At 39.8% G+C, this 18,286-nt stretch overlaps 1 protein-coding gene and 2 long non-coding RNA genes across 10 annotated transcripts in view; 2 read left to right on the forward strand and 1 right to left on the reverse strand.

The window, feature by feature from the left end:
- Positions 1-1,043: 1,043 nt before the first annotated feature.
- LOC135105910 (uncharacterized) lies at positions 1,044-8,014 on the forward strand. 3 transcript variants are annotated; one of them, XR_010271050.1, is made up of 4 exons: positions 1,044-1,198; positions 2,629-2,790; positions 3,230-3,376; positions 5,927-8,014. It is a non-coding gene; the product is annotated as an uncharacterized LOC135105910 (long non-coding RNA). The 3 variants fall into 3 exon arrangements; XR_010271048.1 differs by having other exon boundaries at positions 1,186-1,294; XR_010271053.1 differs by lacking the exon at positions 1,044-1,198 and adding an exon at positions 1,946-1,960.
- Positions 2,945-18,286, reverse strand: part of LOC135105894 (valine--tRNA ligase-like) — a 30,376-nt gene continuing 15,034 nt past the window's right edge. For 5 of the 6 annotated variants that reach the window (XM_064014590.1, XM_064014580.1, XM_064014554.1 and 2 more), the window contains one exon: positions 17,866-17,906. The gene's annotated coding sequence lies outside the window, so the exon portion shown is untranslated. Of the gene's footprint in view, positions 3,413-17,865; positions 17,907-18,286 lie in introns of those variants that run through there. The other variant, XM_064014563.1, reaches the window with a different exon arrangement.
- On the forward strand, positions 11,690-17,041 carry LOC135105883 (uncharacterized). Its single transcript, XR_010271036.1, has 2 exons — positions 11,690-14,862; positions 16,422-17,041. It is a non-coding gene; the product is annotated as an uncharacterized LOC135105883 (long non-coding RNA).

Consider the following 18,286-nt stretch of genomic DNA (forward strand, 5'->3'; position numbering starts at 1 on the left):
TGGCGTCTTATCTTTCTTAATTTTTATCAGGTTCTAGTAGAAATTATGTACGTTTTTATGTTTCTGGGTAAAAAAGAAAAAATCTATCTTCCCTGTTTATTCTGTAATTCATTTAACTACAGCAGAACAAGAACAACATGCTAAAACATTCCAGTTGCGTTGCGAGAAGTTTTGTGGAGCAGAGTTGTGAAATATTCTGCTGCTGAATTACTGACGTGTCCTTAAGCTTCACCTATATTGTAATAGCACGTTTTTCTTGATTTCTGGCCTGGTGTTCTAGAGTGTATGGTGTCTTATATAGGGAACAGTGAGAAAGGACCTTCACTCCTCTCCCTGTGGTTCAGTGGCTGATGTCTCTTCTTATTTTTTTTTCTTCTCCCTCGTCACTCGGTCAAGGAAACAGAGTCGCCCCCTTTAAAAGATAAAACCCCTCTGTAACCTGGCTTTGGTCTGTATGACATCAAATCGCTCCACTCCCTCCCTTATCCACTCTTTAAATTCCCTTATACTCTTTACCCAATCTTAATAACCCTAGGAACACTTCAGCAATATAATATCTTAAGAGTCTTCTGTGGAATCAACTCAGACAGGTTTGAATTACTTGAATCGCGTTGACACACCTTCTCCTCACACTCCGTCTCTTAAACGTCCTTTAAATTCCCCTATACTCTTTACCCAAGCTTATTAACCCCACAGATACTTTCTTACTACAATATCTTAAGTCATACGTAATCATATCAGAGGCTGGAATTGTTTGAATTTCGCGCGAAAACATCCGCTCTTCACACCATCTAAATTGTGTTATACTCCTTATCCAAGCTTATTAAGCCTAGGAACACTTCAGAAATACAATATCTTAATAGTATAGTGCGGAATCATGCCTTTACACGCTTCAGTTACGCTCTAATAAACTCCTTTCAATAGCGAGAAAATATGAGCTGTCAAGTGAATGGCATCCACCATCACCATGACAACGGGTCGTGAATAGCCAATCCCAGCTCGCCATTTCATCCGGGACCTCAAGATGGCCACACTGATACAATATAGTTTAATTTCCAGCTAAGATGAGAGTTAACCGAGACATATATGGTGGATAAAAAGCTCTTAAAAATATGGGTGTTCCGAGGAAAGTATACCACTAGGGAATGTGGGTTACATTAGTAATGGAGGAATATTTTGAGAGCAGACGAAACTAAAGGTACAGTTACTAGTTAGTGTTTTTGTGTGTTTGTTTATGTGTGTGTCGTGGAGGAGTGATCTGTGCCTGTCCATGTGGCTATATGACGAACCAGGCGTGAGTATTCAGCATTTGACCAAACACACTCGCGCAGAGACTGTCCCTTTAAACCTTCGTCCCTTTAAACCGTACCCAAACAAACGCTTTCGATTCCCGTAGGCAGACCAGGCTACCTCTCTCTGACCGCCGCCCCATGTCACTTATTCTTTTAGGGTCATGCTCCTAATGAGAGAGTAACCGGCCGGCTAGGGGGACTGGGAGTAGGCTGGGAGTGTTAACTGGTTATTTAACAGAGTAGAAGATGAGAGAGAGACTGGGATGTGTGATGGATGAGTGACAGGGAGAAGAAGGGTGTAATCTGTTTGACGTAAGGGTGACAGGCTGTGTGCGTCCGTGTGTACATGTATGTGGGTGGGTGTGGGTGACTGGGTGTGTGTGGTGGGTCAGTGTCCGTATGTATGTGTGTATTACCATTGTGAGACCCGCTCTGTGTGTATGTGTGTGTGTGTGTGTGTGTGTGTGTGTGTAGGGAGGGAGAGACACGTGAGTAAAGAAGGGAGGATGGGGGTCAGGAAAGAGGAGGAGGAGGAAGAGGGCTGACTGGGTGGACCTCTTAAAGATAGTATTCAGAAATTACGTGTTTTCTTGACGGCTTCGCTGAGTCACTGTGTTAGGGAAGAGGAAGAGAAGGAGGATGAGGATATAGAAGTGATGTAAGCATAGGTAGGTTTTAAGTTAGTGTCGGTAAGGTTTAGGTGAGGTTAGTTAAGAATAGGTGATGTTAGGTTAGGCCACGTAAGTTGAAGTGTGTTAGATTGTAAGGTTAAGTAAGGTTTGGCTGTGTAAAAGATGAGGTGAGGTTAGGTTAAGATAGTGTGTTAGGTTAGGTAAGTTAAGGATAGGTTAGACTAGCATAGTTTAGGTTATATTAGATGAATTTACATTAACTTGCATAGGTTAGATTAGATTAGATTAAAGTAAGATTTGGATGACATAGGTTACGTTAGATCATGTTAAGTTATAGCAGATTAATTAGGTTAGTTAAGGTAATTGAGTTAGCAAAGGTTGCATTAGGTTAAACTAGCATAAGTGAAGAAGTTAAGTTAGATTAGGTGAGGAATGAGTAGGTTAGATGAGAGGAGGTGAGGTTAAGTTAGATTAGGTGAAGTGTAGTTGGAAAATGTCATAGGAAAAAATTGTAGTTAATATTGGATGCAAAATATCAAAGTAAGATTAGCTAAAGAATTTTTAACGTTGGGAATAGTAATCCATATATATATATATATATATATATATATATATATATATATATATATATATATATATATATATATATATATATATGGGAGTATATTTTTTGTAACTGTGAATGATAAGATTCCATTTTTCAGTGTTGCCATGGTGACGGTGGTGGTGGGCATGATACAGATGCGGGAAGTGGAGTTTGTGCCCGATGGAGACATGCAGCTGGACAAATTGTGTTGCTCATTGGTCAGACTGGAGTTTACATGTGTACCTCCTTCACCATCATTGGTGGACACTTCACCATGAGTGTTAGTGAAATGTGCTCTCTTTGTTACTTTATTTGTATATCAGAAAAATTTAAGGCCAGTTAGTTGTCTAGACTATAAGTTTTAAAATGAGAAAATAAATCTACATATTTTTTTAAAAGCAAACAGTTAAGGCATTGTAAAGTAAAAGTCAAAATATATTTTGGTTATTATTTTTTTTTGCAATCAACAACTTTCATGTATAATGAAATAAATACATTCATCAAACTTAATATCATATTTAATAACAGCTAGAGGTACCAATTTGCAGATGTCTATGGAAAATTTGTATCATAATCTTGTGGCCAACAAAAAAGGATACAATGAATGATGACTTATTATTGTAAGAAATCTTTCAGAGTTGTTGTTGTGTACTTCCACATTCCATGGAGACAGGTTTTTCCTTCACTTTTCAGCATTTAAAAAGTGATAATTTCAACAGGATGCTTGAGCTGTCACGGTGCTGCTGCTGTTGTCTGCCATCATCCCCCTGACACAGACCACCCTGCAGACCACCTTCATCCTGGGTGCCACACGTCACTGCTGCTACAACTCAGAGCAACTGGAGCGCAAGCCAGGAAGGGAGATGGTAACTTCTCACTTAATTTGTTGTTTATTTGAGGGCCTAATGACAGACACATAATGGAATGAGTATTTGTGAATGTTTGTTCATATCTAGATACTCGTACAGCATTCACATATCTTTTAAGTGCCACCTTCCAAAAACAATGTCAGCCAGAAAAATAACTGATGAATCTAATTACATTTCAAGTCAAAAAGTTTTCCTTTAACCACTTTGCTCCAGATGCTTAAAAACATGCGTTGCTCACATACATGGCGTCGCGTAGGCTCGTGAGTGGTAACTTATCTAATTTCTAATAATTTCTAATATAATTTCTGTGTGTGTGTGTGTGTGTGTGTGTGTGTGTGTGTGTGTGTGTGTGTGTGTGTGTGTGTGTGTGTGTGTGTTTTATGTATGAGTGACACTGGCCAAGGGCAACAAAAATCCAATAAAAAAATATGCCCACTGAAATGGCAGTCCCATAAAAGGGTCAAAGCAGTGGTCAAAAGTTGATGAATAAGTGTCTTGAAACCTCCCTGTTGAAGGAATTCAAGTCATAGGAAGGTGGAAATACAGAAGCAGGCAGGGAGTTCCAGAGATTACCAGAGAAAGGGATGAATGATTGAGAATACTTGTTAACTCTTGCATTAGAGAAGTGAACAGAATAGGGGTGAGAGAAAGAAGAAAATCTTGTGCAGCGAGGCCGTGGAAGGAGGGGAAGCATGCAGTTAGCAAGATCAGAAGAGCAGTTAGCATGAAAATAGCGGTAGAAGACAGCTAGAGATGCAACATTGCGGCGGTGAGAGAGAGGCTGAAGACAGTCAGTTATGTGTGTGTGTGTGTGTGTGTGTGTGTGTGTGTGTGCGCTGATGCAGCTGAGAAGGTTGCCTTATAATAATTATTGACAAATGAAGGTAATGGATGCGCATGTCATTACTACTTTTTTAAGTGTGTGTGTATGTGTGTGTGTTATGTACACACACACACACACACACACACACACACACACACACACACACACACACACACAAAGAGAAGTAATAGACACGCATCCTTTACCTTCATTCATCAATAATTGTCATAAGACGACCTTCCCAGCTGCATCATTACACACACACACACACACACACACACACTTACACACCACGTAGTGTAGTGGTTAGCATGCTCGGCTCACAACCAAGAAGGCCCAGGTTCGAATCCCGGGCACGGTGAGGCAGATGGACAAGCCTCTTAATGTGTAGCCCTCTTAATGTGTAGCCTCTTAATGTGTAGGTACAGGATGTAACCCGAGGTGATATGACTTCGCTGCCCTGGTGTGTGGTGTGTCATTGGCCTCAGTCCTACCCAAAGATCAGTCACCATGAGCTCTGAGCTCTTACACACACACACACACACACACACACACACACACACACACACACACACACACACACACACAGAGAGAGAGAGAGAGAGAGAGAGAGAGAGAGAGAGAGAGAGAGAGAGAGAGAGAGAGAGAGAGAGAGAGAGAGAGAGAGAGAGAGCAAAATGGCAATGAATGAAACAGGGAGGAGGGGGAACTGTGTGTGAATGAAAACATCATCTACGTGAAACATTTGATTGATTATAAAGCACATGTGCATCATACGAGTATATAGTCATGAATGTGGAGGAACAGCAGAGTGAGTGATCAACCACAGAAAGGAGAGAGTCGGACATGCGGAGAGAATGGAAGGGGAACAATTTGAGAAGATAAGCATGCAAATACATAAATATAAGGTGGAATAACAGTGTTTGGTGGGAAGATGAAAGAGAGATGCCTGTTTATGAAGCAAAATGGTTGTGCAAGAGAGGAATGATTGGAAAACCATTCCCACCAAAGCCAACAGACCTTACACCATATTTTTACAAACCACAGCATCTCTATTCATCCATTCTGTGTGTCTTCTCTTCTCTCTCTCTCTCCACTCTTAATGCTGCTGTGGGTCTCTGGGCTGGAGTACATCAGAGAAAGATTGACACCGACTTATATATGAGAGGATGTTGTCTGTAACTATGCTATGGGGACATTGCAAGTTTGTGGGGTGTAGTGAATGAATAAGTGTGTCCTCTATAGCATACTTAAAAACCACACTCTCACATGGAAATCTCTCTCTCTCTCTCTCTCTCTCTCTCTCTCTCTCTCTCTCTCTCTCTCTCTCTCTCTCTCTCTCTCTCTCTCTCTCTCTCTCTCTCTCTCTCTCTCTCTCTCTCTCTCTCTCTCTCTCTCTCTCTCTCTCTCTCTCTCTCTCTCTCTCTCTCTCTCTCTCTCTCTCTCTCTCTCTCTCTCTCTCTCTCTCTCTCTCTCTCTCTCTCTCTCTCTCTCTCTCTCTCTCTCTCTCTCTCTCTCTCTCTCTCTCTCTCTCTCTCTCTCTCTCTCTCTCTCTCTCTCTCTCTCTCTCTCTCTCTCTCTACAGCCTACAGACTCACTATTTCCTTAACCACACCTCTTGCCTGAAACAAATTAAAAACTTTTATCCTTCTCCAATCACATTTCAATTTTGTACTTAGTCACAATCACACAGTATATGTTGTTAATTTCAACTTTACTTTCAGGTTACCTTCTTGTTGATGTGCAATCTTGCTACGTGGGCGATCAACATTTAAAAATAGCAATGTGGTGCTTCCTTAATGCAAATAGTCTTGGCCCAAAAAACTTGTGATGTCAAACACTAACTTCTCTTAAATCTTACTAAAATGTATGCGCATCACTTTCTGATTTCATCCCAATGGCACACAAACCAAAATACCTGAGTATGGAGATGGCTGGACTACCTCCTTTGGCCACCCCTGTTATATCTTAATTTCCCACTGTCTTTCCTGTGTGCTGGTTAAGCTACTCACTGCTAAAGTCCCTGGAAACTAGGTAGAATAATTTAGAATGACATGGTTAAGTTAATGCTGATAAAATCTCATTTGTAATATTCAGGAAGATTGAATTATTCTTCCTCTGTTGAAGCAAATGATATAACATTGACTAGAAGCTTTCACAATATTTATAAGCTTTCTTGTATCAGAGATCTTTTGAAAATCCAACCATTAATTTGTAAATACTTGTATAGTGTAGCTGGCATGAGGGTTGCAGTCTTCATTATTTACTAGTGGACAAGCAACAAGTGATGGTGTGGCTCTGAGCCACTGTAGTAGGGATGTTATGGTTTAAGTGTAGGAAGTTGCAAATGCTCACCTAACAATTGCACCTTAGTAGAAAAACACAAACAGGAAGTTTATGCAAGTTTTTATCCTTATATAAAATGTTGTATTGCATCAAACCTCCATACATTACTGTCTCTATCCAGTATGAGACCGGTGTTCAGGAAGCACAAGCATGTGCTGAATAACAAGAAGCCGGCATTGGTGAAGGTGACAACATTTCATCTATTTATACATACTTTTTATTATTAAAGCTTATCTTATAATTATTTCTGAAGAGATTGACTAATTTTTGTAGTATTTATGACTTAGAACTATGATAAAGCTATGAATTGATATAATTCCTGATTTGTTTTATCTTTTCATTATCCTTCCTTTGTTAATTGAGCATTTTATATTACTTAGCTTAAAAATGCAAGAACGGTTCAGAAGTATCCAACCTTGGGCTAAGGGCCAAAATTATGGTATCATTCAAAATGTCCTTCAAAGAAAAGCCCTCTGTAATCCAACACACTTAGCCCATTAATCCTTCCATTTCTCATCAATTTGTTCAACATTCATATTTTTCCCTTATAGGGTTGAACAATTTTCATGGGTTCTCAGAGCAAAAGGCTTCCTCATTCCTCCCCAAGGTATTCTCGGATGGTAAGCAGGTTTGACTCTGGAGCAAACCTGACCAAGGGCTACTGCCCAAGGCTACAGAGGTTCCTCTCCCTGAGGCTGAATGCACCATGTGAGATGGTTCTGTTATGTGGATGAATGTCATGGTGGATAGCAGTGCCACCACATTCCTACAATCATCCATCACTCCACTGCTCAAACGCTTCTGCAACCAATGATAGGTATGCTGCCACATTCTGCATGGTCTCCTTGGCTCTCAGATAAGGATACTGTCAACAGGTTTGGGATTGCCAAAAAATCATAAGGAGCTATGTCTGAAAAGTCCAGAGAGAGAGAGAGAGAGAAAGAATGAGCAAGAGAAAGAGTAGGATGAAGCAAAGGAAGAGTCAAGAGGGAGGAAGAGAGAGTAGGACAAGAAAAAACAGAACAAATAAATCCCCTACACGTCTTGTCTCCATTCACACAAGCCATGAAAAGCTTGTCCATCCCTGAGTGCTCAGAAGCAGTGTTCCACTGATGATGTGGAAACTTGAGACACCCAATCATTTAATGGGCTTTAGTAGGTTTTGTCACCAGTCTTCTGTGTGTCACTGACTACATTTTGAAATTTTTATCTGTTCTATTTAATTTTGTGTGTATGTACACAATGTTTATGGTCAATAAACTATTTATAAAACTATTTATCTGTGTGAGTAAGATAAAAGCAGTTATTGTTATTATTATTATTATTATTATTATTATTATTATTATTATTATTATTATTATTATTATTATTACACATTTTCCTCCTTGTATTTAAATATTATTATTATTATTATTATTATTATTATCATGAATTGTTCTTGTTTATAAATAAAATACTGTAACTGATTATTATTTTTTTTATCATTCATTTAGACTCTCTCTCTCTCTCTCTCTCTCTCTCTCTCTCTCTCTCTCTCTCTCTCTCTCTCTCTCTCTCTCTCTCTCTCTCTCTCTCTCTCTCTCTCTCGAATAAAATGACTGGTGAGGAACTCTAATAATTAAAGTGCTAAAAAATCCATTAAACTACGAGAAATAAGACAAATAATTAATGACACACCTAATAACACAAACAAGGAGTAATAAACAAAACTTAAGCCAGAAAACACGAAAAGATAAAACTATCATATAAAGAAATACGAAGTTAAAAAAAAAATCATGAATATCAAATAAATAACTCACATATAATAATCAATAAACACGTAAGAAACAGTAAATAAACAATTAAGCCGTTCATTGCAAGGGCCGCAGTCAGAAAGTGAAAAAAAAAAAAAATGCTTAGTTAAATACCGAGGCTAAATAAAACAAGGAATTAGACAAATGACAAATAATTAATAAACACAGAAGGAATAATGAATAAACAAAAATTAAGCCAGGAAGACTATTATAATTATTGCAAGGAGACAATATGTATGTATGTATTGTATGTAATTCGAGGTTAAAATGGCTCTCTCTCTCTCTCTCTCTCTCTCTCTCTCTCTCTCTCTCTCTCTCTCTCTCTCTCTCTCTCTCTCTCTCTCTCTCTCTCTCTCTCTCTCTCTCTCTCTCTCTCTCTCTCTCTCTCTCTCTCTCTCTCTCTCTCTCTCTCTCTCTCTCTCTCTCTCTCTCTCTCTCTCTCTCTCTCTCTCTCTCTCTCTCTCTCTCTCTCTCTCTCTCTCTCTTATATTTTCAAGTTCAGAATTATAATTATTATTATTATTATTATTATTATTATTATTATTATTATTATTATTATTATTATTATTTTGTCTTAATGACTTTCCTTGTTACAAATTAAGTGAAAAAATAAAAATAATTACTTTTCCTGGCAGATTAAAGGAATAAATAAAATAACAAAAATAGCTGAAATAACAAAGAAAACAAAAATAAGACAAAATAGTAATAATAATAATAATAATAATAATAATAACAATAATACCACACCCCCCTACACCCATTAATAATAATAATAATAATAATAATAATAATAATAATAATAATAATAATAATTTTCTCTCCCACCTCCTTTCCCCCTCCCCCTACACACACACCCTCTCCCCTCCCAAAACACCCAAACACCCCCCCATACGTCACCCCAACACACCCAAAACACACCCCTACCTCATCCCACAGCCCCCTACACCCACCCACACCCACACCCACGCCCACACACACACAGCTGAGATCCCGTGTGTGAAGGCAGTGTTGTTGCTGGGCCCTCACTGTTATTTTGTCCTGAAAGAGCTTCTGTATTGCCTTACGTAGGTGGTGGTGGTGGTGGTGGTGGAGGTGTTGTAATTGTCTTGCTTCTTCTTCTTCGTCTTATTTTTCTCGTTTCTGTTATTTTTTTTTTTTTTTATCTATATATTTTTTCTTCTTCTTTTTGTTTGTTTTTTTTCTTTTTTTCTTTTTTTCTTCCTATTCTTCTTCTGTTTTTTTTCTTCCTCTTCCTCTCGTTCTTGTTCTTGGTTTTCTTTTTCTTTTTCTCGTTCTTCTTCTTGTTCTCGTTCTTGTCATTGTTTTGCTTCTTCTTATTATTATTCTTATTCTTCTTGTTCTCGTTATTATTCTTCTTGTTCTGCTTCTCTTCTCTCTTCCTCATCCTTCATTTCCTTGTGCTATTCTGTTTTTTTGTTTTTTTCTCTGTTCTCTTTTTTTCCTCCCTTTTCCTCTTAGCCTAATGTAGCCTAACCTGACACGACCTCCCATGACCTCCCCTACAGCACGTGTGACCCTAGGAGTGACCTCAATCCTCACATTGGCCACCCAGTACTCGCAATCCACCAAAAAATTTGCCACCAGGTTAGTCAAAACAGAGATTCTTTGAGCGGAGATAGTGAAATGCGGGGTGTGTTTGCCGTAGACTTTTACGTACATTAATTTTTTGATTATTTTTTCTCCGTAGCGGTAAACGTGTGTATATTTCGGGTTCTCCTTATGTGTATATGATGTGCTGGTGTTTATTCTACTGTCTGATGTGGTGAAATGTGATAAGTAAGTCCCGTAGAGTTAATAATTAGCTTTTTCTTAAAGATTTTCAGGATTTTTCTAATGGTAACTAATGTATCTTGTTCTCTCGTTTTCTTTTCTCGTCTCCTGGTGGATGGTGGTGATTGTGGTGGTGGTGGTGGTGATGGTGGTGCTGCTACTGCTACTACTACTACTACTACTACTACTACTACTACTACTACTACTACTGCTGCTACTACTACTACTACTACTACTACTAATACTCCTCTTTCTGCTCTTCCTCGTTCTCCTCCTCTTTCTCCTCTTACACCCACTTCACCTTCCCCCTAACCCACCCCCACACACCTACACACCACAAATACACCTCAGTAAATCCCCAAACACCCCCAAACACCTGCAAACACCCACAAATACCCCCCAACCCTCTAGTTTATTACATCAATAACGTCGATATTTGCATGGTATACGTGTTCATGGCTCTGCTGCAGTTTGCAATTGCCTGCCATGTGCACTTTAGAAGAACACAGGCGCCCCCACCCTCCCCGCCCATATGCCGGCTGCCATCAACGCCGCGCTGCACCAGGTGAGAGAGAGAGAGGGAGAGAGAGGGAGAGGGTGGTGGTGGTAAGGGTGTGCGTGTGTGCGTGTGTGTTTTGATGGAGATACAGGGTATGGGAGGGGAGGAGGAGGAGGAGGAGTTGTAGTGGTACTGGTAGTAGTAGTAGTAGTAGTAGTAGTAGTAGTATATCTGTGTGTTTGTTGTTGTTATCATTTTTTTTCGGAGAGAGAGAGAGAGAGAGAATAAAAGTTGACTGGTAATGATAATAATGATAATAATAATAATAATAATGATGATGATAATAATAATAATAATAATAATAATAATAATGATAATAATAATAATAATAATGATAATAATAATAATAATAATAATAATAATAATAATAATAATAATAATAATAATAATAATAATAATAATAATAATGATAATAATAATAATAATAATAATAATATAATAATAATAATAATAACAACAACAATAACAATAATAATGGTAACTTATTCTTTCCTCCTCTCTCTCTCTCTCTCTCTCTCTCTCTCTCTCTCTCTCTCTCTCTCTCTCTCTCTCTCTCTCTCTCTTGTTTTTGCAATGTGAATTGGTTAATTTTATCTGGACAGGATTTTTATTTGTAGCTCTTTTTATATGATATAATGATTTTAGTGAAATGATTTTTACTTTAAGCTTCTTGTAATCGCAAAATTCTGTCAATAAACTATAATAATATATAATAATCTCTCTCTCCTGAAAGTGATTGGGAAAGGAAATATCTTGTCCCTTTCAGAGAGAGAGAGAGAGAAGGACGCTCTGCTTTATAACCTTGGCGCCGAAATTAATTGAAAATCATTTCACTACAGAAATGAAGAAATGTAGCTTTCCAGATAAGAATAATTATCAAAATGATAAATAAAACACGTATAAGAATAAGGACACTGTAGGTCCATTAAAGGCAGCAGATGGGGAGCTGGTTAGTTCTGGGAGGAAATAAGTAAACCTCTGAATGATTATTTTTTTAACTGTCTTCGCCCAGGAAAACATGCAGGATATGCCAGATAGTGAACAGGTGTTTAGAGCAGATGAGAAGCCGACAGATATTTCCATAACCAGGGAGATAGTGGAACAGGAGATAGGCTAAAAAAGTTTAAGACACCAGGACCTGATGAAATATATCCCAGAGTACTTAAGGAATGTAAAGAGATTATTAGTGAGCCGTTAGTTTCTGTCTTTAGGAAATCACTGGAGTCGGGTGAGGTACCAGTAATGTGGAGGCAGGCTAATGTAGTACCCATCTTTAAGAAAGGAGATAAAACTTTAGCGTCTAATTATAGACCTGTCAGCTTAACTTCAGTTGTAGGTAAAATGTTAGAGTCAATAATAGCGAGGAACATTAGGGAACACTTAGACAAACAACTTGATAAATCAGTCACAGCATGGCTTCAACGAAGGGGAAGTCTTGCCTGACAAACTTGTTAAGTTTTTACAGTAAGGTGTATGAGGCAGTAGATAATGATGATAGTTATATCTTATATCTGGACTTTAGTAAAGCATTTGACAAGGTACCCCATCAAAGGCTCCTGAGAAAGGTTAGGGCACACGGGATAGATGGATAGATGTACACACCAGAGTCACGATGATTTTGTATCATTACAATGGGTGCTGTGCCAAGAATTACTTAGCCGTGTTTACATTGAAAACATCTACATAAAGGTACAACACACACACACACACACTCACACACACACACACACACACACACACACGGCTCGGTGGCGCATTGGTTAGTGCGCTGGCTTCACAAGCCAGAGGACCGGGGTTCGATTCCTTGGCCGGGCGGAGATAATTTGGGTGTGTCTCTTTTCACGTGCAGTGAGTAAGTGCGGGATGCAAGTCGAGGAGTTGTGACCTCGCTTTCCTGGTGTGTGGTGTGTGAGTGGTCTCAGACCTACCCAAAGACCGGAAATAATGAGCTCTGAGCTCGCTCCGTAGGGTGACGTCTGGCTGTCTCGGCAGAGGCTGCAGCAGATGAAAGTGAATTAAAACATTATACACACACACACACATCGTATTAACTATGTTTCTTACTCAAGTGACCTTTCCTTGTCATGGACTAGATTGTTGGATAATGTAAGAATCTTAAAAGGCTCAGTATTATGATGCATAATAACATAATCATAAGCAAAGTATCACACAGGAATGCCTGCCAGTGAGTTCATTGTAATGATCAACATAAAGGTATTCGCCATAGCAGCCACAGATGGTGTCCGTCCTTGTTATAAATAGTGTGAACACGGAGTAAGGTATTATTATCTGCCTATAGTTAACTTTCCTCCTCGTTCTCCACTGCAAGTCGCCCCTTTGTCCTTGAGGAAGTGGGCACAGTGAAAGAAAGACAGTGCATACTTCCTCCAAGAGTCGCCTGAAGCCACACAGTCAGCTGACACTGACTGGCCGATACTCATTCCCCGGTTTTTACAATTATTTGACACTTTCTTTACTCTTTAGCAACTGTTACGTGTTTTAGTTATCATTTTGATAATTATTCTTATCTGGAAAGCTACATTTCTTCATTTCTGTAGTGAAATGATTTTCAATTAATTTCGGCGCCAAGGTTATGAAGCAGAGCGTCCTTAGCAACCATTCCACTATGAAAGCAGCCAGCTGTTTGTTACACTGAACACTGAAAGTTGATGAGAATAGGGTTTACTTTTAGCTAACAGTAACTTTTCACTTTGAGTGTAAAAGTTAACAGCTGCACTTAACAGCTGATGAGGATACAGGCCCAGTCGCTTCCCGCACAACACCATGTTACACACGGCTCCATGGCTGGCTGGCCCTCGTCACACCACACACTAACTCCAGTAGGCTGTAATAGGCTTTTTCTACATATTTCTTGGTATTACCATTTCAACTATGCTTCTTCTAAATATCTCTAGGTAATATACGGTTATACACTTCTTAGGAATACAACAAGGAAGAGTTTTTATCCGAGACAGCTGGAGTAGGCTAAACTAGGCTTCTACCTAAATTCTTTTTGAAAATGCCTTTTTAATGGGATGTTTCTAAACATTTCTTAGTAATAGTATTTCTAAATATCTCTAGGTAATACAAATGTTATAAAAACGATTATTAATAGCTTGCAAATGCAGATGTTGATACCGTCCGAAACAATTTGAAAAGTGACATCACTTCACCGGTCAGTTCAAGAATAAAAGACTTAGGACAAATATTATACTCAGTATTATAGTCCTACAAGTGCTGCTCTTGAAATCATTCATGGTCTTTTAAATGTAGCGAAATGGATTTTGTTCATTGGTGAGGCTTCTGTTTGTACTGATAACCGTACAGTGACTGCCTATGTTGCAAATAATTACGAAATATGTCGTATGTATGGATTCCAGTAATTATGTCACTCATAATTACCTTAACTACGCAATGGTTTATATTTTTCTTGTCATTATATCACCCGTGGTTTGTGCAACATCATACTGCGTCCTTTAATTGTGGTAAAAATTGACTCCAACCTCGTGCACTGTTCATTCTTTCATAGCATCTTGGTCAGTATCTTAACTGCCTCTGGCTCACTACAATCATTAATGTAACGAATGTGTGTGTGTGTGTGTGTGTGTGAGCGCGTCTGCGGAGTGCGATAGGTAGAAAACGAAACTTGTAGATTCAGATTAGTATACTTTATTTAAATTAGCTATAATCTTAGAAAACGATGCATAGAGACTTTAGATAAAGCAAGATGGTTATTATAATTAATCTTTTAAAGGTATATACAACAATTTCAACTTTATTTTATCGTTTTGCATATTTAAAGACACCAAACTAATTACATGGAACCGAATATAGAAGCCAGAAGATTGTGGGGGAAGGATCGAGAGTGAGACGCCTTCATTGCTGGCTGTCTCAACCTTACCAAGTCCTCCAATGCGTTTCTCCTGTTAGTAAAATAGCAAACATATTAATCTGCCACTAGAACCATAAGAAAAAATATCTTTAAAAACCAGTACAACCTTCATTAGAGTCTTTAGTTATAGAGATGCAGCTAACTGTTTCAGAATATGGTTCGTTAAGTCTTTCAGCGTGTCATGCCCGCTCAGTTCACTTCACTACCAGCAGCGGCGGAGAGAGGTGAAGATGCAGAGGTCTCGTGGCGTGACGCAGGACTTGGTGAAGGAGTGATATGGTAAGTTTTGTAATGATTATGTTAAATTAATACTCACTGGGTGGAATTAATGCGTAACTCATAAGATTCTGAATAATTAGCTTGAATAGGTGAGGATTATGTTAGGTGTGATTGGGGTAGGTCTGCCCAGGTGTGGTGATTAGGCTAGCCACGTTGTTAGTGGTTAGATTAGGTGAGCTGATTAGGTTGGCCTAGTGAGGTTGGCTAGGTGTGATTAGGCCTGATGGTGATTATAACACTGCTCAGGTGACGTAGTTAAGCTTATCAGGTGAGAATTAAATATGCTGAGCAGATGTTAAGCTATTTGTATGTCCGGGAGGAAACAATTAGGCGAATGATTAAGCTGTAAGAGTGATTAGACTGCAGGCAACGTAATTAAGCTTGTTAGGTAAAAAGTTGCATGTTTGTCGAGGTGATCTGACGTGACTAAGCTTATTGAGGTGAGAATTAAGGGAGAAGTCGAGATTGTTTATTTATGAATACGCAAGACTGTGATAGATTGTATGTCTGTGTCCGCTGCCTTGTGTTCCCTTGACTTGTTCGCTGTGGTAATTGGCTTGTTAAGTACCATTGCTCATTACTTTCATTTATTCATTATCTTTTTATGTATGTTTATATTTGTTGCACACACACACACACACACACACACACGCCTTTAAGGGGAGGGCATACCTTAAAAATAACACTTTTCGACTAAGATTAAAATTAAGTTATTAAATATCATAGTCTTCCTTAACATGTCTTACGTTTTCTGTGAGCACCACAAGTTGATTCCATTCTTCCTCATATTTTTAAATCGCCTTTATTTACCATTATTAAAGGGCTTTAAATGCCCCGCGCGCCACGTGCTCGGTCACCTGGCTCACAAACTCGTAATTTTAAAGCTTTTTTAGGAGGATCACACAAATACGCCCATTTCCACGCCCACACTCTCACACGCCCGCGCCCACACACTCACGCCCTCGCCCTCACAGGCCCGCGTCCACGCCATCAAACGCCCTCGTCCACGTACTCACACGCCCGCGCCCACACACTCACGCCCGCGTCCATGCCCTCAAACGCCCGCGTCCACGCATGCACTCACGCCCGCCTCCACGCACTCACGCCCGCGTCCACGCACGCACGCCCGCCTCCACGCACTCACGCCCGCGTCCACGCACGCACTCACGCCCGCCTCCACGTACTCACGCCCGCCTCCACGCACGCACTCACGCCCGCCTCCACGCACGCACTCACGCCCGCGTCCACGCACGCACTCACGCCCACCTGCACGCACTCACACGCCCGCGTTCACGCACTCACGCCCGCTCCACGCACTCACGCCCACCTGCACGCACTCACGCCCGCGTCCACGCACGCACTCACGCCCGCGTCCACGCACGCACTCACGCCCGCCTCCACGCACTCACGCCCGCGTCCACGCACGCACTCACGCCCGCCTCCACGCACTCACGCCCGCTCCACGCACTCACGCCCGCGTCCACGCACGCACTCACGCCCACGTCCACGTCCACGCACGCTTCATGTGTCTAGGAGCTAATGGTCTGTTTTCCTTGCAGGCGTGGCGTGTGCTGTCTTCATTTCACCATCCTATGAACAGCCCACAGGAATCACTACCACATCAGGCCTGACATATTCATTGCAATTAGGGAGTCGAGTTTCATCAGGAAGAGAGGCTGAGTGTCACTACCTGTAAGTCTGACGAGGTGTTAAGGAGTTTAATCAGGAAGTGAGGCTGAGTCTTGCTTGCTACCTGTAAGCCTGACGAGAGGAGTCAAGGAGTTTTTCATTGTAATCAAGGAAGAGTCAAGTTAAGAAGATTGTAAGGCAAGAATTTTAAGCAGGAAGAATGAATTGTCAAGCAGTTAACAGCAGTAAGAATGCAGCGACAAAAGGGTACAAGAGTTTTCAAGTTGTAAGATTGTAAGGCAAGAATTTTAAGCAGGAGGAATATTGTGAAGCAGTTAACAGCAGGAAGACTCCTTCCTTGAAGCTGTGGTGGGAGTGACAAGCATCCTTCAGGACTTGCAAAGGCTGAAGTCCTTAACACTTGTCTCTCAAGTTGACACAGGAGCTCTCGGACACAAGGAAAACAAAGGATGACATGTTTTATCATAATTGTGTGTATTTTATTAAACTTTTGTGATTAAACAATAGTGATTAAACATTATCTTATACATACTTAAGGAATTATTAGTATATAATTCCTTAAGTTGCAAATAAACCAGCTTTCTGGTGTAACAATTCATATGCCTCCTCAGAAACTTTAACAATGTGATTTTAAACAATATATACTATCTTGTTTTACAAATTGCAAGTAAGCTTTCTGGTGTAACAAATTCATAGCCCTGATTATAAAAAAATTTAATTAAATAAAATAAATAAATAAATAGATGCAAAAAATACTAGTAAACAATTGATGATCCCCTCTGGTCAAAAAAAAAAAAGAAAAGCCAGGATTGGCCTATTTTTGGCTAAGTTTAAGGTGAAATTTGCACATGGAAGCCCTGTCCGAGCGACTCCGGGAGTCGCTCGGACAGGGCTTCCATGTGCAAGTTTCATCTTAAACTTAGGCCTATTTTGCCTATCCTGGCTTTTTTTTTTTTTTTTTTGACCAGAGGGGATCAATTGTATCAGTGTTGTATCAGTATTTTAGGTCCTATTTATTTATTTAATTTATTTATTTATTTAATTTATTTACTTAGGGGGCATGAATTGTTTACCACCAAATATATATAGTTTAAACAACCACATTCTGTAATTTTATCAAACTATATAATTCACATGAGAATGATAGTCACAAATTTATTTATTCCCAAAGACGCAAAGCAAAGCACCCTACACTATACTACACTGGAGACAGCTGGCAGATCTAGCTTGCAAGATTTACACTGAAGCAGGCAACACACACCAGGCTGCACCACCAGGCAGGCACAGAGGACACCAAACACTAGCTGCAGACACCTTCACATCAGCCCTGCAATGAGGCACCACCAGGCAGAGAGGACACCCACCACTGGCTGCAGACACCTTCACATCAGGCCCTGCAATGAGGCACCACCATCAGCCTTGATTGCACAGACAGAAGACAAACCTCTGCAAATATAAATAATGTAACTTGGTCAAAATAGTTTATGAAGAATGACCTTATTTCTGCATCACACACACACACACTAATTCCTCTCATGCAAACCCTTATTCCCACAAACTTTTCACTCCCTCCCCTGGCCTAACATCCATGAATTCCCCAAAATTAGTCTCATCTTTTTTAACCCAATACCTATCACATGCACATCACAATAACAGAACTCTCCTCTTATTTTACAGTGATCATTGCAAATCATTCCTTCTAACTCTCTCAAGCAGATTAAGTTGTAGCAAAGGGGAAACAAGTAGATTAAGCTGTAGCAAGGGGGAAACAAGC

Source organism: Scylla paramamosain, chromosome 1, assembly GCF_035594125.1.
Source record: "Scylla paramamosain isolate STU-SP2022 chromosome 1, ASM3559412v1, whole genome shotgun sequence".
Lineage (NCBI taxonomy): Eukaryota > Metazoa > Arthropoda > Malacostraca > Decapoda > Portunidae > Scylla > Scylla paramamosain.